This window comes from Homarus americanus, unplaced genomic scaffold (genome assembly GCF_018991925.1).
Source record: "Homarus americanus isolate GMGI-L3 unplaced genomic scaffold, GMGI_Hamer_2.0 scaffold19117, whole genome shotgun sequence".
NCBI classification, from domain to species: domain Eukaryota; kingdom Metazoa; phylum Arthropoda; class Malacostraca; order Decapoda; family Nephropidae; genus Homarus; species Homarus americanus.
In genome coordinates this window covers 679,004-698,319 of record NW_024754704.1, presented here as the reverse complement: position 1 = coordinate 698,319, position 19,316 = coordinate 679,004, and the positions used below count along the sequence as shown (strand labels likewise).

Genomic DNA, 19,316 nt, shown 5'->3' with positions numbered 1-19,316 from the left:
TACCGCACCTAGTGGGTGCTACTATAGTACGCGGTCTACCTAGCTGGACTTGTGTCTACCGGGATGTTTGCGCTGTAGCATTCATTAACCTAACCTAGGTTAGGTTAGATAAAGTTAGGTTAAGATAAATTAGATTAGTTAGGTTTGGTTGGGTTAATAGACGCCAGTGTAAATATCCTTGTCGACACAACTCCAGCTCGGTAGACCGCATACTGTAGTAGCACCACTGGCTTTACTGTACTGCGTCGGGTCTTTGGCTAGTGTTCTACGGCCCCGATAAGAGGGATCCCCTCCCAATGGAGTATCTGTGAGGGAAGGAGCAGCTCCCGGTCCATTTTTAGCTTTATGTATATATCGTTACTTGGTGCTATTCTGTATCAGATATCGTTATTAACCAAACATACCCTGTATATCAAAACCATTGAAATCAGACAATAATATTGAAGCAAAGATATTACAGTCTTGTAATACAATACTTTCCTCGTGATGGTAATGCCTGGGGAGCTGCTGCCGTTATGCAACACAGCATCAAAATACAACATCGATAATTACCCGTTATGTGTGCTGCCATGGCTGCTGTGTGCCGCATGGTAATAATCCTGTTGGCAACATAAGACACGACAGTTTAATATATTTTGATCAATCCATATCGATTGAGAGTGTCGCTGCAGCTGGCGCGTCCAACAACTCCTCTATCCTCAAATCACACAAGACACTTCTTGCCGATGACTGCTTATGGTTCAAATAAAAATATATTTTCCTACTTTAAGGAACAGAAACTGGTGAACAACAGTTTAATTTAATATTACTACATTAGAGTAAAGTCAAACACGGCTAATCCCCCAACCTTCACCAAAAGGACAGACGTGGAAGGTCTGGCAGCAACGTGGCATAAGAACGTTTCTTATTTTGCAGTAACTATTGTCTACACTACCATGGCTATGTTTACATATGAAACTTTTCGTTATGAGGGATAAAAAAAAATGTAATGTGACCGTAGATGAGAATACGAACAAAATCAACCGGTACGTAAGACTATGTTCAAATTAACGTGGCTTAGTGAGCAACTGGCTCGCTCTAGGGTTCACAAAGGAGTACCTACTTTAGTACCTTCCCTCAGTTCACTACACCTAATAGGATAATCGTGCTCCGAATACGGAGACTAAAAATACCCACACACAACGCTTCCGTGACGCCTGCTGGACCACCACTCCACGACCCCCTGACGGAGACACGATGATCCTCCCCATACTGGCCAGATATTATGTAAATAACATTGATTATGTGTTAAAGGAATATACTTCCTTCCTTAGGCTTTAGTAAGCCCCTTTATAATATTTATACTGTATATACTTGTCACACTTGCCAGATGCTTCTGGTGTCATTGTACAGGGGTACCTAGTGACAGCACTAGGACCCCGCTTCCTCTATCAAGGAATAAACAATTGAAATTGAAAAAAAAAATGACTAAAAATAAAAGGCACAAAGGGGCTCCGTAAACAACAGCCAAACAAGAGAATGTTTTCACTAGCCATCCCTGATAACCTTCGGTGGTGAGACGCAAGATCCTGTCGTAATGTGACTGGTAGACCGTGACCATGATACTAGCTACAGCAGACGAGTTACTCCACACTAGCAGGTTTAAACCATCAGTTTTAATTACAAAACAATTTCGTGGTCGTGGTGACAACAGACACCCATGTGTCCTCACCACTGTGTTTCACCGGGACATGGCGACCAACACGGGTCTGCTGAAGCAATAAAGGGGATATAGATAAAGTTCTTATAATATCCGAGCAGGATAGGACTCGGAGCAACGGATTCAAGTTGGATAAGTTTAGGTTTAGGAGGGAGATAGGAAGGAACTGGTTCACAAATAGGGTGGTGGACGAGTGGAACAAGCTTAGCAACTTTGTAGTAAGTGCTGGAACGCTGGTAAGGTTCAAAAGGAGGCTGGATAGATTCATGGATGATAGAGAGTGGTAGTAACTCTCGACAGGAGCTGCCATGCACAGGCCAACCGGCCTATTGCAGACTCCTTATTTTTTTATGTTCTTATGTAATGCTATTACAGAAGATGTTGGGCGCAATACTAAGTAACCACCAACCTAACCCTCGCGCTCAACATAAGTGTGTCAAACAAACCACATAGCCAGCAGCACTTCCCACATGTCCTCATAGTTGACAATTTAATCAAGAGCTCCACAACTGCACTGTTTAGCCATTCACACTTATAAGCGTTGACATGTCCCTTATATGAATATATACTTTGTTGTATAAATCTTCGCTTTTCTTACGTGCGATCAACGATTTGGCAGTTTGTTGGCGCGTGTTTCTTACTGTATGTTGAGGGCCTTCCAACAGAGCAGCCAACGGCGATGGGTAACCTGGCTGTGATCCAGCCTTTCTAACTCCTTCCAAGGTGGTATAGCAGCTGGCCGCGAATCATAATGACTACAAACTTATCGCCATGAAATAAACCATGTTTTGCGTTTTTGTAATAATTTATTTAAGAGCGCCAGGAGTAATTCAACCATTCACAGCAAGGCACCCGACGAAACCTCCTGAGTAAACTGGTTCCTGGTATAGTGTAGACTGGCGAATGACGGCTATAGTTGGCTGATTTCATTGCACCTTGAGGAACGTGATGAGGTCACTAAAATGTAAAGAGCCGCGATAAATTATAGTTTCTACTATCTCCATGAAGACCCAGTATGGCGCAAAGAATATGTTTGTAAGCGAGTAATTTAATACCGCATATCACGTGTCTATGCGTTTCGCTGTCTGTCACACAGATAATTCATTATCCTGTCTTAAGTTTACTAAAATAAAACAATTGCCTGCACGATACCTTCCCCGGGTCTCTGTGGTAAGGGAATCCGTCAAACAAACGTCATCTCCCTGCCTCTCTATACCTGACCTGCTGTTGTTTACCCATAAAAGAATCAGTTCACTTCCAAGGGTCCACATTTCACCTGGTGCATCGACTGAGGGAGAGACTGGCTTCACCACCTCTAGGTGCTTGGTCAAGGAAAACAAGAGGAACAGACCCCAACTTCAGCTTGCCATGAAGCCCGGGCCCCAGTCCTGATGGGCCCCAGCAACGGAGTGAAAGTTGCCGTGAAGGAGAGTGGGCCGACAATACCCATGATATTGTTTATAGTGCCTTTCAACACCGAGAGCAGCACGGCCCAGTTCTGGTGTGTTTGTGTGTTCATGAACCTAAAACTCATTGTATGCACAAAAATTCAGGAAGGTTAGGGAGATAAGGGTAGTCACTCGTCACACTCAAATTTGTGTAAATATTCAAGTTCAGGGACTCAAATGCAGCATTACAATGAGTTTTACGTCAATAGACGTACTTTCGACACCTTGACACACACACACATTCCAAAACACAACATCGTGCTACTCTGAACCAGTTCAGTTACCACCCATTGTCTACGGTACTATCTCCACTAGCCACTCCCATAATTATCTATCCCAACCACTATATATCGCCCAACCTCCTCCACCCATCATCCACTCCCAAAACAAACTCCCCATTCACACCTCAACCCCCCCGCAATACCATCCACCCATCACCACAGCTGGAGGTACAGGATTGGTCACTTCTGACTTTTATAAATTTTGGAAGGTAATTTTCCTAACGTACAACGATGATGCTAAATTTGGGCAAATTTATTCCTGTCCCTGCCTTAGACCAAGCAGTGGTCGTCATGACAACTGCCCTCTCCTCTGAAGCTCGTTTTAACAGCTGACTTTCTCCAAGCTTCCGACGAGGCCGTTGGACATGTGAAGGCTGGGAGGATATGTGATAACATTAAAAATATGATGCGTTCTGATGAAGCTTTAATTTTTACTAAAACGCCTGGCACCGCTAGACACAAGAAAACGTTTAGTATTCTTAAAGGAAAAAATACACTATGACGCGCGTTCAATAAACATCGCAAGATTCAGTTTACATAAATAAGTACGTGTGTGTGTGTGTGTGTGTGTGTTACTATTCAAACTCTCAATTCGCAAAGACGTACAACTGTAATTTCTTTCCTGGGGGGAGGAAGACAATGCCTCAGTGGCGGGCCACAACCTAGATGACAAGTATTTCCGTAGTTCACCACAATCAACTTTTGACTATGTACCCACACAAAAGTCATGATTTACTAGCATCGGTTAAAATCAAATTCACGTGGCGACACATAAATTTACGTCTGTGACAGTCAAGGTAAAAATCATTTCTTGTTAAAAAAAAAAGAGTTGCAACGGGGTTAAAAGAAATCAAGACAAACACCGACCAAAGTTCTTAAGAATTCTATAAACAACAAGAAAAATAGAAAATTGGTAAGAAGCGGACTGCAGGAGCAGCAGCCTGACGAGGACCCGGCCACTGCAGCAGCTCTCAGGATCCCAAATTACCCCCGGCGGTGGTCCCTGCAGCCACCAGACCGGACGTGTGTCGCTCACCACAGCCCCTGGCCCATCGCTACTGCCACACACCCACCTCAACCCACATTTCTAGCTTCCTCAACCAAAGCATTTACGCAGCACTGGCAGTTGAGAAGCAAAAACATGCATAATCCAGAACTTACTACATACACCCCTATTAATGCCCTCAGTAACACTGGTTAGAGTATGTACAGTATTCACCTAAGGACGGTTGACACATATTGCAACACCACAGAATCGCTGTAGCAAAAGTATAGTTGTGGAAACTACTATGCATGAAATTATGTTCCGTCTACTGGTTATACTTGTAATTCCATGACTGCATGTAGGACGCGGGAAGTGTTCGACAACATCAGCTACAGGTGGCAGTTTAACAACCCATCAAAGATCTTGATACATGTAGCGTAAACCCATTTCCCTTTTGTCTGGTCCGCCCCTGTCCACCAGTGAGGTGCTCAGTTTGTGAGAAGCTAGACACATCTGAGGAGATAATATGAGATACGTGTTTTAATAGCCTATGGTTCTTGTTTGATATATTTTCCAGCGTTTACCTTCTTTGTGACGTAAGGGTGGGAATACAAAGTAGGTAGTAGGCAGCTACCAAACAGGGAGGTACTACCTCCTGGGAAGATATTGGAAGCATAATGTGTTGTCTAATGGTAGACCCTGCTGCCATATGGCATCACGAAAATTGTGACCAAGTCCTAGGTTCCTGATCTGACTTCTGCCTCATTTACACACAATTGCAGGGTCTCACTAGTTTCTCTTACTATTGACAACACAACATACAAATATTGTGTCTCACTCTCGACCTTTTTTTTTAATTTTTGTATTTCTTTATGGTTCTTTATTTTTATTATTACCTTTTCACCCCGGTCAGTGACCTGTGCCCGGGTGGGCTAATCCCCGTAAAAAAAAGAAAGAAAAAAATGTAAGCCTCTAGTCGTATGCAGCACGTCTTCCTTGACCGTGTCTCTCAAGTTACATGATTAACAACAGTGAACAGCTTTCAACACAGGAGAGCATTGACTGCTATTAAAGTGACAAAATATTTCCATTTTAACACCAAATAGTTCCTGGTCATATTATCGCCTAGCAGCACTATTAAGAATAAAAAAACTGACCGGAAGTGCTTCTGCCGTTAACGCCTCGCCTAGCATCTGTAGCGCAGTCGACCCTGACCAGGTGAACTCCTCACTGTTTAATTATAACTGCACTACGAGAAGTGTTTGTGACGGTCAACACATTTCCTTGGTGACTAATGTTGAGCTGATTATCAGACTACCAAGAATCACGTGCATTTACTAGCCTATTCCAAGTTATAGCTCCAATGTCAATCGGAATTTAACATAGCTACAACTTCAGCGTAATAATACTTGGATACTGGTCACTTCGCACCCAAGTCATTTTGTATTAATGAATGACCTAATGAGTGAATACAGGATTTACCTGAATTACAATGACGGCAAATTTAAATCTGTACAGGAATAGTTACTCTTTTAACCTGATATGACACCGACTTGTATGTTAACTTGTCAGTCTCATGTGGGAACAGTGTGACCGCATGAAGTATATATTGCAACACGTTATACTATTAACATTACCATGAACTTTTATAGAAGGTTCCGAATGAAGTTATAAACCCAGAAAAAAATAAAAACTACCTTATGATCAACACTGCCTGTGGTCTCCATTAGCCTAGCCGAGGATAGTACCCGGATATCGCCATCGCCTGACACCCCGTTATAGCATCCTGGCTAGAGGGGACTGTTATAAAGACTTAAAACAACCACATACAGCCAGTTGCTTTATTTCAAAATCAGCCGAAACAACTCAGTCTGCTACACTATAACTGGACGTGTAATTTACTGAAGAAAATGCCAACTGAATGGTACATTTATTAAGTTACCTGGTTATAATCTAGAGTAGTTGGTCTGTGTTTTGACATCTCCAAATAGTACAAAGGATCCAGTGAATATGGGATTACTAAGATTCTCCGATATAAAATAAATATTCATTAAGGAATGTGTGGTTGGGTGTAAACAAGAACTGATGCATGGGACAACAGGTCCACTGGAGTTTCATTTCTTCTTATGAATGACTTAAATAATACTAAATTAACATACGGTACAATCTAACCCCCCCCCCCTCCAACACACACACACACACACACACACAAATCAATGACTTCCTTTGTTATTACCCGGTATATAATGTTAAGAGAACCCTGGCATAACAGCGCCATTAAAATTCCACACAATATTCACTTATTCTGCAAATAGCTGTGAGACTATGAAACCATGCACCGGGGTGAGGGAGTGTTGACCGTGACAATGTTTTCACGTTCACCTGCCAGTCACTTAACATAAGAACATAAGAATGGAGGAAACTGCAGCGGGCCTATTGGCCCATACTGGGCAGTCCCGTTTACACCCAACCCCTATCGCTCATATAAGCATCCAACCTATGTTTGAAGCTATTCAGCGTATTCGAGTTAATGATGATATTTGGTAACTTGTTCCACTCGTCCACTACTCTGTTTCCAAACCAGTGTTTACCTATTTCACGCCTAAATCTAAATTTGTCTAATTTAAAACCATTGTTACGAGTTCGCTCCTGGTTGGATAGTTTGAGTGCCTTTGTAATGTCCCCTTTGTTTAGCCCTGACTTCCACTTATACACCTCTATCAGGTCGCCCCTCGCTCTACGTCTCTCGAGGGAGTGCAAATTAAGATGCTTTAACCTGTCTCTATACTCAAGGTTCCTAATGCCCGGGATTAGTCTTGTCATTCTCCTCTGAATTCTTTCCAATGATTCTATATCCATCCTGTAATACGGTGACCAGAACTGAACTGCGTAATCCAGGTGTGGTCTCACAAGAGCAAGATACAGTTTTAGGATGACCTCGCTAGTTTTGTAACTAACACTCCTTTGTATGAACCCACAATTCCCTCCCCACACACACGACACGCCATTTAAGGATAACATAAGAATGGAGGAAACTGCAGCGAACCTATTGGCCCATACTAGGCAGTCCCGTTTACACCCAACCCCTATCGCTCATATACCCATCCAACCTATGTTTGAAGCTACCCAGCGTATTCGAGTTAATGATGATGTTTGGTAACTTGTTCCACTCGTCCACTACTCTATTTCCAAACCAGTGACTACCTATCTCGCGCCTAAATTTAAATGTCTAATTTAAAGCCATTACTACGAATTCGCTCCAGGTCGGATAATTTAAGTACCTTTGTTTAACCCTGACTTCCATTTATACACCTCAATCATATCGAAAATCACTCTTACGTCTCTGGAGGGAGTGCAAATTCAGAAGTTTTAACCTGTCTCTGTACTCAAGGTTCCTAATGCCCGGGATTGACAGGTTAAAGCATCTTAATTTGCACTCCCTCGAGTGACGTAGAGTGAGGGGCGATATGATAGAGGTGTATAAATGGAAGTCAGGGATAAACAAAGGGGACATTACAAAGGTACTCAACTATCCAACCAGGAGCGAACTCCTAACAATGGCTTTAAATTAGACAAATTTAGATTTAGGCGTGAAATAGATAAACATTGATTTGGAAATAGATTAGTGGATGAATGTAACAAGTTACCAAACTTCATCATTAACTCGAATACGCTGGATAGCTTCAAACATAGGTTGGATGGGTATATGAGCAATAGGGGTTGAGTGTAAATGGGACTGCCTGGTATGGACCAATAGGCCCGCTGCAGTTTCCTCCATTCTTATGTTTTTAGGATTAGTCTTGGCATTCTCCTCTGAATGCTACTCTCACGTAAGGTTAAGTATCCTTGAATATGTTAAGAACAGGACACCACGAAAATAAAGGTTAGGAGTGATTTAATTTGCAGTAAATTCATTAACTGAATACAATTTTGTACAGGACAGCTCTGGTATCGTAACTGCGAAAAGTAAGCCTTGGATACTTCGGTCAAGTAAAATATGCAGTACATTGCTATTTACAGCTAGTTACTGAACCAATGTCACATGTAGTTACTTAGCTTATTCGTTATATGTCCACCAGTCATAGACTACGGAGCACTTTTCTTAAACCTTTGATAACTGTTTAGTCAATGTCCTACCACGACCAGTTACTTCACTGACAAGGAATTAGACATTTTCGTCACACACTGGTGATTATTATAACACGTAAGTTCTCAATAACATTAGATTCAGCAACGAGGGAGTTTACCTTCTTTACGGATTCATTTATCTACACACTAACTTGTGCCTGTGTCAGTGTGTGGTGAAGGCGTGGGTGTTTCTAATCATTCCAGCCCATTCTCTGACTTTATATAAAAAATACCCCCCCAACATATACTACAGGACTGTCACTGTCGACCCCACCACACAGCTGAGGAACAAGACAATAACAGACCCACCTTGATCTCTGACAAAACCTGACATAAGGAACTACCTGCTCTAACAACCAACTAAAAATGGTTCTTGATACGGTTTAACAAGATCTTTAATAACGTATTCTGCTGCAAATCCGATGGATGACCAGAAAAAGCACTCGTCTGTAACCCATTAATGACACAGCACACAAACCAATCCAAACTACCACAGGATAGTGTAGTCATGGAGCGGGTCAGGCCTAACCCAAAATAGACCAACATCTTGTATAAAAAAACATATTTTAATGTTTTAGGATATTCGTCGTGTTAAGATCAGATTTAGTGTTGCTCTAGAGTCTAGGGGACTATATTCACCTTTAGGCTGAAAGCGCTGAAAACAGTCTCACAATTGCTCACCTGAGATGCCGGTAGTCTGCCAATGCTCCAAGATCTTCAACACAACGTAAGCAAGGTATCCAAAGAAGTCAATGTTTTGCAGTTTTTAAGTTTTCATAGCAGTAACTCATGTATATCCTCGCGATTCAGATGTCAATCTTTAACAGCATTTCTCTAGCTCACGATATATGATTACCAAGTATTCACAAACTACCAAATCGATAAACTATCAACCTCACTTCAGGCTTCGTGGTCTACTACTGAGAAAACTATGTTCAGCATTGTGTGCCGACTGCCGAGTACATTTACCTGAGAAACATGTTGTACATGATTAAAATATCTATATTAAAATTTTATACACAAAATTTTACAACAAAATTATTTACACACTTATTTGAAGTTATATTTATATCCAATATAAATTGGAATGTGAGAATCAAACTGATCATATGAGTAATGGACGAGGATAAGGTGGGGCTCATACGTCTGACAACAATATTTGGCAGCGTGGACCAACCACGTGACAAGGAGCGTAGAGGTTAGTTAATTTTGTATAGTTATCACCTTAAAACTACTACATGTACTGAAGGCAATAGTAGTGTATTTATCAGATAATAAGGGTACCTCAGAATTAAATTTTTTATTTGCAATTTTCGTTCTTGTTCGCACTGATTAGTGGGGAACCTCAAGTACAGTGAATCACCTTGTTTACACACTAGCAAAATGCAGGGATGCGTACGCAAATGTAAACACACGCAAGACACACTGATGCATTGCCCGAGTAACACATTCCGTGAGTAAGAAGAGTCACTTTCAGTAACAATGTCCAGAATATGTGATAAACATAGCCTGGTGCTGGTGTGATGCCTCGCCTGGTGCTGGTGTGATGCCTCGCCTGGTGCTGGCATGATGCCTTGCCTGGTGCTGGTGTGATGCCTCGCCTGGTGCTGGCATGATGCCTTGCCTGGTGCTGGTGTGAAGCCTCGCCTGGTGCTGGTGTGAAGCCTCGCCTGGTGCTGGTGTGAAGCCTCGCCTGGTGCTGGTATGATGCCTCGCCTGGTGCTGGCATGATGCCTTGCCTGGTGCTGGTGTGAAGCCTCGCCTGGTGCTGGTGTGAAGCCTCGCCTGGTGCTGGTATGATGCCTCGCCTGGTGGTGGTGTGATGACCGCACTAGTACTCTCCCTGGTACTAATCTGGCGTGTACCAGTGCTGCAGGCAGATATTTTATATCAATCTTGTACCATTATAACGAACATACGATTATTCTGAAACTATAATTGGTTGAGGTTGATTGTACAGGGGCAGCAGAGTAATGTTTGTGACTTACGAAACAAGTGAGGGAAAAGTTAATTTATGAGAAAAAAATGCCTTGTTACCGTTTGAAAATGTCAATAAAGGAAATTATCAGCACTAAGCGGAAGTTAGCCAGGAAGTAATGAGGGAAAAGTGTAATGTGCCTGCGTGATATGCCTTACTCTAGACTCTACGAGACTGAGTCTATGCTCTCTTGTATACACCATTATTTCGTCTCCCCGGTATCACAGCCGTCACGTGTGGAATTCAAATAACAATTAGTGAATGGTAGCTACACTTCAAATACATTCACTGGATTAGGCCACGTTGCGGATATTGACATATTTTCTCAGGTAATCAAGTCAACAATGTTAGGAAATTACTGAATATGACTCCGAAATAAAGTGTTGTGACCCGAATGACAGTGAAACTCTCAGGTCCATTCATTGGTCAAGGCAGTGTCATGATAGTTATACAGTATATTTACCAGGGTCTGGGTACTCAAAAACATTTAAGACGTCCCATCTCTCAGAGTTGGTCATAACTTGGGCCACGACGTCTTTCTTCGCTGTGACTCAATAGAATAATCAAAACAAAATTGGCCCATGGGCACGGCCATGTTTGATAAGAACATAAGAAAATAAGGAGTCTGCAATAGGCCGGTTGGCCTGTGCATGGCAGCTACTGTCGAGAGTTACTACCACTCTCTATCATCCATGAATCTATCCAGTCTCCTTTTAAAACTTTCCAGAGTTCCCGCACTTACTACAAAGTTGCTAAGCTTGTTCCACTCGTCCACCACCCTATTTGTGAACCAGTTTCTTCCTATCTCCCTCCTAAACCTAAACTTATCCAACTTGAATCCGTTGCTCCGAGTCCTATCCTGCTCGGATATTATAAGAACTTTATCTATATCCCCTTTATTGATTCCTTTCACCCACTTAAATACTTCTATCATATCTCCCCGCACTCTTCGTCTTTCTAGGGAATGCAAGTTAAGTTTTTTAACCTATCCTGATATGAAGGTTTCTAAGTCCCGGAATCATTTTTGTCATTCTTCGCTGCACCGACTCTAGTGAATTTATATCCATTCTATAATAGGGGCACCAGAACTGAACCGCATAATCGAGGTGTGGCCTGACTAGCGCAAGATATAGTTGCAATAAGACCTCTGCACTCTTGTTACACTTCTAGATATAAAACCCAATACTCTGTTTGCCTTATTTCGAACATTAACGCACTGTTTTCTAGGCCGTAGGTCCGGGCTTACAAGTACCCCTAGGTCTCTTTCACAAGTCGACTTCTCTAGGTTGATGTTGTTAAGGCTGTATACATTATAAGTATTTGTTCTTCCAATATTAAGTACGCTGCACTTGCTGGTGTTGAATTTCATTTGCCATTTTTCAGACCACCCCTGCAGTTTATTTAGATCCTCCTGTAATGCATTTGCATCCTGCCCTGAATTAATCTGCCGCCCTATTTTGGTGTCATCCGCAAACTTGCTTATGTCACTGCTGATCCCAGTATCTAGATCGTTTATGTAGATTATGAACAAGAGTGGGCCTAGTACTGACCCCTGGGGAACCCCACTGGTTACACGGCCCCACTCAGATTTAACACCATCTACGCTGACCCTCTGCGTTCTATCGGTGAGCCATGATTTTTCCAATTTAAAACTTTCCCCTCGATACCATGAGCCTTAATTTTTCTCAGAAGCCTCTGATGCGGTACTCTGTCAAATGCTTTGCTAAAGTCTAAGTAAATAACATCGTAATTTTCGTCATTATCTACTACCTCGAAGACTTTCCTAAAAAACGTTAGCAGATTTGTTAGACAAGATTTTCCCTTTGTAAACCCATGTTGAGAGTCGTAGATTAATTTGCTTTTCTCTAGATGCGATCGGATGCTATCTGCTATAATTGATTCAAGAAATTTCCCCACTACTGACGTCAAACTGATCGGCCGGTAATTTGACGCTGATGCTGTCTCCCTTTTTGAATATGGGTACTACATTTGCCTGTTTCCACAAGTCTGGCACAACTCCAGTGTCTAATGATTTTGTAAATAAGTTTACGAGGGGTCCGCTAATCTGTTCCCTACACTCTTTCAAGACTCGAGGGAAAATTTCATCCGGCCCTGGGGATTTTGTTTTCTTTAGTTTATTTATCTTCTTAAGAACATCCTTTTTCTGATAGTGATATTCTTTACTTTCTCTTCTTCCTTTCCCTTAAATATCAGTTCCACCTCTGGAATTTCATCGCAAATTTCTTCTGTGAAAACTGATAAGAAGTAGCTGTTCAATGCTTTGCTTATTTCTTCACTGCCATTTATCACTTCTCCCCTCCCTGACTTTAAAGGCCCAACTTTGTCCTTGACCTTTGTCCTATATAACTGGAAAAATCCCTTGGGATTCGCCTTGGATTCTCTTGCTATTTTGATTTCATAGTCTCTCTTTGCTTTCCTTAAATTTTTCTTAACATTCCTAGATCGTTCATTATACCTATTTCTGAGCTGCTCCTCCCCTCCCTTTAATTTGTTAAAGACGCCTCCATCGTCAATATTTATAAGAAAACGGGAGACTGGTCAGACTGTGGCAACTACTGCAGGATCTTGCTGCTGTCTGTAGCTGGCAAGATTATCGCCCGAACCCTCCTAAACAGACTCCTTCCTGAGGCGGAAAACTTCCACCCAGAATCTCAGTGTGACTTTAGACCATCAAGTGGCACCACTGACATGATCTTTGCTGCTCGCCAGATACAGGAAAAATGCAGAGAACAGTGTCGTGACCTGTACATGCCCTCATCGACCTAATCAAGGCCTTTGACTTGGTCAACAGGGAAGCCCTCTGCCCACCAAAATTCATCGCCATTGTAAAGCATCTCCATGATGGCATGAACGGCAAAGTTCTGCACAATGGCACCCAGTCTGAGTTCTTCCCTATCCAAACGGGGGTAAAACAAGAGTGTGTACTGGCAACAACTCTCTTTTCCATTTTCTTGGCTGCCTTCCTTACCCGTGCCAGTGCCAATTTAGCCGGCAGGGTGGACATCCAGTACCGGATGAAGGGGCTTTTCAACATAAGACGACTCCAAGCAGGAACAAAGGTGACGATAGCTTCCACTACTGATCTTTAGTATGCAGACAACCTCACCCTTGTTGCTTACACAGAACATGACTTACAGGAGATCCTGAACACCTATGGAGATGTGTATGCACACTTCGGCCTTGAGGTGAATGTATGCAAGACTCGGATTCTCTTTCCGTCACACCTCCACCATCCATCCAGCTTAACGGTACTACCCTCTCTAATGTTACCCACTGTCAGTATCTCAGATCCCACCTGTCCACCACAGCAGACATCGATGAAGAGATTCAACATCAGATCAGCTGTGCATCTCGAGCCTTTGGCAGACTCCTTGCCAGTGTCTTCAGCTGTAGGGAGATGAAATTATCTACAAAGTTGCATGTATTTTGACTAATGGTTCTCTTCACCCTGCTATATGGCAGCGAGATGGGTCACATACAGGAGGCACATCAAGGCACTTGAAAACTTTCACCAACGTAGTCTACATTCCATACTTCAAGTTCGCTGGGAGACAAGAGAACAAATGCCAGTACAGTATTCTCACTGACACCAACAGTTGGAGCATCGAGGCTACCATTATCCATGAACAACTACTGTACGTTGGACAGGCCATGCTACCCACATGGACGACAGTAGACTGCCAAAGCAGCTACTTTACAGTCACTTAACGAATAGTAAATGTAACGCTGGCGGGCAACTGAAAAGGTATATGGATAGTCTTAAGATAAAGTGGCAAACCGGCCCCCTCACCTGGGAGACGATTACTCCAAACCATAACGCTAGGAGGAGCACCACACAAGACGGTGTCAATACTCTCGAGTTAGCCCGACTGCGCACTGAGGCAGACACGTGCGGAAGCCGGTAAGATGCTGCCACCGCCCCTCCCGCACTAGATGAAGCCCACCACATGTGCAACAACTGTGGATGACCCTGCCGGTCCCATATCGGCCTCTCTAGTCACCTCAGAGCTCATCAATGAAGGTGACACCCTTAATAACTCATATCATTGAATCATAGCTGGATGATCATCATACTCGATTCCCAGTGCCAGCAAAGTAGTAGTAATAGTGTGTGTGTGTCCACTGCGCTGTATGTGACATCACGGGATGTGGCTGGAATGGTGAGTCAGCCACTCCACACACACACACACACACCCATGCTCTTCATATGTCTTGGTTTATAGATTTATATTATTATCTGTATTATCTTTATTTCTAACACACATTAGAGTATTAAAATGATTTTTCCACAACTTTTATAGAATTACTGTTGACTTTTAGCAGTTGTGGTACATATCTTAATTTTCCCCTAAAAGGTTAAGTATTCACTATATGAAGATTCCCATTATGCTGTGTTTTCGCAGAATGCAACCACAGCATAAAGTGAGTGTCAGGTGTACACTAATACTAACACGTTCCTTGACAAGAGAGCGGAGTTTGAAACACTGCTGAGGGTATATTAACCCGATATAGTAGTTGTTGTAGAACTGTTGTACAAAAGCAGAAGAATTGAACCTGAGGAATGGGAGTTCAATATACTGTAGATGGATATGACTCATTTATGAACTTTTCCCAAGAAACTTGCAAGAGGAGTGAGGTTATGTATGCTAGGCAAGACCTTAGAGCCTGAAAGGTGAGGGTGCGGGGTGTGGATGTTTTCGAAGAATCAAAGTGGTGTAAAATTAAACTGAAGGGGAGAGACGTACTCACTGTTGGATGTATCTACAGATCCCCAAACTGTAGCTTATTAAACCAGAGGAACTTAAGAGCCTTAATTGACAATGTAATGGTGCTGAACTCTAGCCACCTCCTTGTCAAGGGGGACTTTAATTATAGCGACATTGACTGGAGAAAGGAATCCACGCCAAATGACATAAATAATACAGCTACTCTTTTCGTAGAAACTCTGAGAACAATTTTCTTTCTATTCCAACATGTTAAAGATCAGACTCACTACAGAGAGGAGCAAACACCCAAACCGCTGGACCTCATCATGACTAACGAGGAGAGGTATGGTGGCAAATGTGGAGCGCCTAGCCCCAGTTGGCACTAATCACCATGTAATGTTGTCCTCCAGATTTAACTGTTACTTGGCTCACGACAAAACCAGGTAAAGGTTCAAATATTACAAAGGAAATTACAACTGGATGAGATAGGGGATGAGGTATACTGTACACTGGCCTGACTTACTAAGGAATAAGAACACAGATGCTACGCTGAATATTGTAGCCAGTAAAGTTAATCATTCTATCGATAAATATAAGTAAGACCAAACCCAGTGCCTCCAGGAATACAAGGTGACGGCTACAAGTGAACCATGCGGCAGTTGGCAAAGTTAGGAAGAAAACTCAGGATTTTGAGACGTGGGTTAGGACAAATGATGAGCAGGACAGGAGGATGTATGTCAGAGCCAGGAACCAAGCAGAGTCAGAGTGTAAAAGGGCTGAAAAAGAGTTCCAGAGGCAGATTGCAAGCGAAGTCAATTCAAACCCAAAGGTGTTTTACCACTCCGCAAAGTCAAAATAAAAAATGTGAGTAGGAGTATCAGACCGGAGGCTTGAAGCTGAAGAAGCCATGAGTCCATAAAACTGCAAGGGCAAATTTTTTCGGAGTGAGAATTGAAAACTCTTGGAACAATCTGCCAGAGAGCGTTGTGACGGCACTGAGTGTGAACTCATTCAAGGCCAGACTTGACCAACACTGGAGCAGGTTTCGATATATTCAGAAGCCAGTGCATGCCCAGTATTTGCCAACAGGATCCGAAAGGTCACATAAAAATATTGTCATACAGTGACAGTACATTCAGAAATGTCACAAAAAACAGTAAATAATGTCAATTAACAACTTGAGGCATCTCACTTGTGTTGTTGAGAGTAACAAAGAGGAAGGTAAGTGTTAATAATAATCTTTACTTTTATCATTGATGCAGCAACAAGATGTATTACTCCTGGAAGTGTTCTGGAGTGAACATATCTTTAGTACTGTATCGATATAAAGAGTGTTAGTAGGAGTGTGACAAGCAATGTGTATTAACTAAAAGAACACACTAAGTTCTTCATACCCTCCATGGTGTTGGTTCATGACAAAATTAATGATCACAATTTATGTTCTTCACTCGTCATCACTATGCTAAACGATACAGGTGACTTATAGTGAGTGTCTGTATCTGCTGAGGCGTTGTAGTGACTGACTCTCCCTACAATGCTCTGCCTACTTGCGCCATCCTGACCCGCTGATTGGCTAGCTACCGTCCTCGCCATCAGCCAATCAGCGGCGCTGCTCATACCGCGGCCTGCGTTCTTGAGTAGGCAGGAATAGATAAATACCCCCCTGCCTCGCTGAGAGGAGTCAGTCAACTCTGCATTGTCCACCTGACAACACCAACTCTCCTGAAGCTCCTTAACCACACAGCAACTCTCCAGCAACATACAGCATAGTATATACAACATACATTAAGTTAAGGCAATTTTGAGTTTCCTTTCTCACCCCCATCCTGAGTGTGAGATCTCCCTTTAGTTGTGTGTGTATGTGGACCTAAAATAGAGAATATACTGTAGACTAAACTGCACCACACACACACGCTACAGTGTTAGTCAGTGGAGTCTTATTCTCAGAGAGAGCTCAGGTTCTCAACTGGCTCAGCCATGTTTATATTGTTATTATTATCCACTCTGTATCTGTATTTTTCTGGCTAAATAAGCTGTTACAATTCAATTCAATTCAATTCACCACTGGTTGACTCACTAACCATTGCCCTGGGGCACAGTCATTTTCCCACGTGATTTACAAGTTTGGAGAAGGTTCAGATACATTCAGGAGCCAGTGCATGCCCAGTACTTGCCAACAATACATAACAGGCACATTTCAGTGAAATACTCTGCTTCAGAGTTGCTTATACTGTATCAAAGCTGGTGAGGGTCATGCATTCTACTCTTCTTCAATAGAACTGTGTTGGGATATACTGTGCAGTACAGAGGTTAAAAAGCAGTCACATATAAACTTGAACTTTACCGTCAATTTTTCCATGTTTCACCATTGATGGTAAGTGGGTCACCATTCCATGGCTTCCTTAATGCAACACAAGTGCGGAATATGGCTTTGATGATGATATAAAGACAAATGTTTTACCAATAATCATAAAGAAAAAATCACTGACCTATTTCCAAAACATGTTAAGTCGGTTCTGTCATGAAGGTTAACAAGATTTTTAAATCACAAGCCATATTCAGTGCCTCATGCTCACAAATGAATGTTGAATGAAGTAGAAGGTAATCCCTCTGCTTCTCCTAAAGTTGTACAGTACAGTACTGTACTTAGGTAAATGAGATCAACCAGTGTACCACCCTAATACACTAAATTGTATTGTTTAATAAAAATAACAGTATTAAAAGCACTTATTTATAAGTACTGTACAATATGTGTCAATCTGACAATTGGAAAGGGTCAACTTGTCTACTGTACAGGCACTCTCGAGTTACGACCATCTGGCTTATGATCATCCACACTTACAATCGTCTTCCTATTATGTTCTTAAAAAAAAAAATACCGACAACCATTTGTAATATACTTACAAACCACAAAGCATGGAGCGCACTACTTTGTATGGAGTGCCGCACTAGCTCTTGGCGGTTGTCACAACCAAACAGTTCGTTGGTCAGCACATGTGTGTGCATGTGTTTGATCCCTCACTATTTAATACTTTTTTACCTCTTCCAATTTCCAAGCTGCCTGGGAAATGTAAGATAGTGAAAGGTATGCTCTAGTGCCTAAGAAACATAGGAGCTTATCTATGTAAGTGAAATATGACAATAAAACGTAATGTGAAATTGGGCGTTCGCTTCAGATAGTGTATTAATATTTTTTTTTTTATTACAGTAACATATTTTTCTAATTAATGAATAACAAATAAACAATATTTTATCATAAATGACAGTCGTTTGATGAATGAGTGTGAGACGCAGTGCGTAGGTGGGTGGGAGGCAGGAAGCTGTGGATATTGTATGGCTCTACTCTGGTTGACACTAATCCATCACTGAAATTATGATTTAGGTGATGATAATAGTGGTAGTGGTGATGATGGGGGTAGTGGTGAGGGAGGTTGTGTTAAGTGGGTGGAAGTAATGCATCTATCAATTTCTTTGGTAACACTGCACCTGCAACACTGCCAGACCCATTGAACAGCTGATATCTACCCACAAAATTGAGTGTAAATATAAATGAGCAATGTTGTATCCCTTCAACATTACATAACATAACATTTTAAAATATAGAGTGAAAAAGCAGAAAGGTGTGGGTGATTAGAGATGGAGTAGAAAGGAGTTTTGCCAAGCATTCCTCAACAGCTGACCTTTAACTCGCCACCACACAGTTGTACATCAACTTACGATCAGGTTCCAGGAACGTATCCCTGTCGTAAGTCGAGGACAGCCTGTATATATTGACATGGATTAATTTTGCATCATTCCATAACAATAACAAAATTTCTAGCTGTATAATAGGTTTAAAAAACAAAACCCCACTCTAAGTATATGGTGTGTTTGATGCAGTACATCTTCCCTTAGTGCAGCTCCCTTGAGATTTCAAAAACAGTAACTTCAATAATGTAGATCAGTAATTATCACTTAAATGTAATAAAACAGGACTAATGTCAGACCCTTTTAAGAAATATTGTATATGTATTACAAAAGAAAAGGAAAAAATTTCAGATTTAAGATAGGAAAAATGTCACACACTGTAG

The 19,316-nt window shown here is 41.9% G+C and overlaps 1 protein-coding gene across 1 annotated transcript in view; it reads right to left on the bottom strand.

Annotated features, from left to right (window-relative positions):
* LOC121856001 overlaps positions 1 to 9,450 on the bottom strand; it is a 72,879-nt gene extending 63,429 nt beyond the window's left edge. The window contains exon 1 of the mRNA XM_042351237.1: positions 9,223 to 9,450. The gene's annotated coding sequence lies outside the window, so the exon portion shown is untranslated. The remainder of the gene's footprint in view (positions 1 to 9,222) is intronic.
* Positions 9,451 to 19,316: the final 9,866 nt, after the last annotated feature.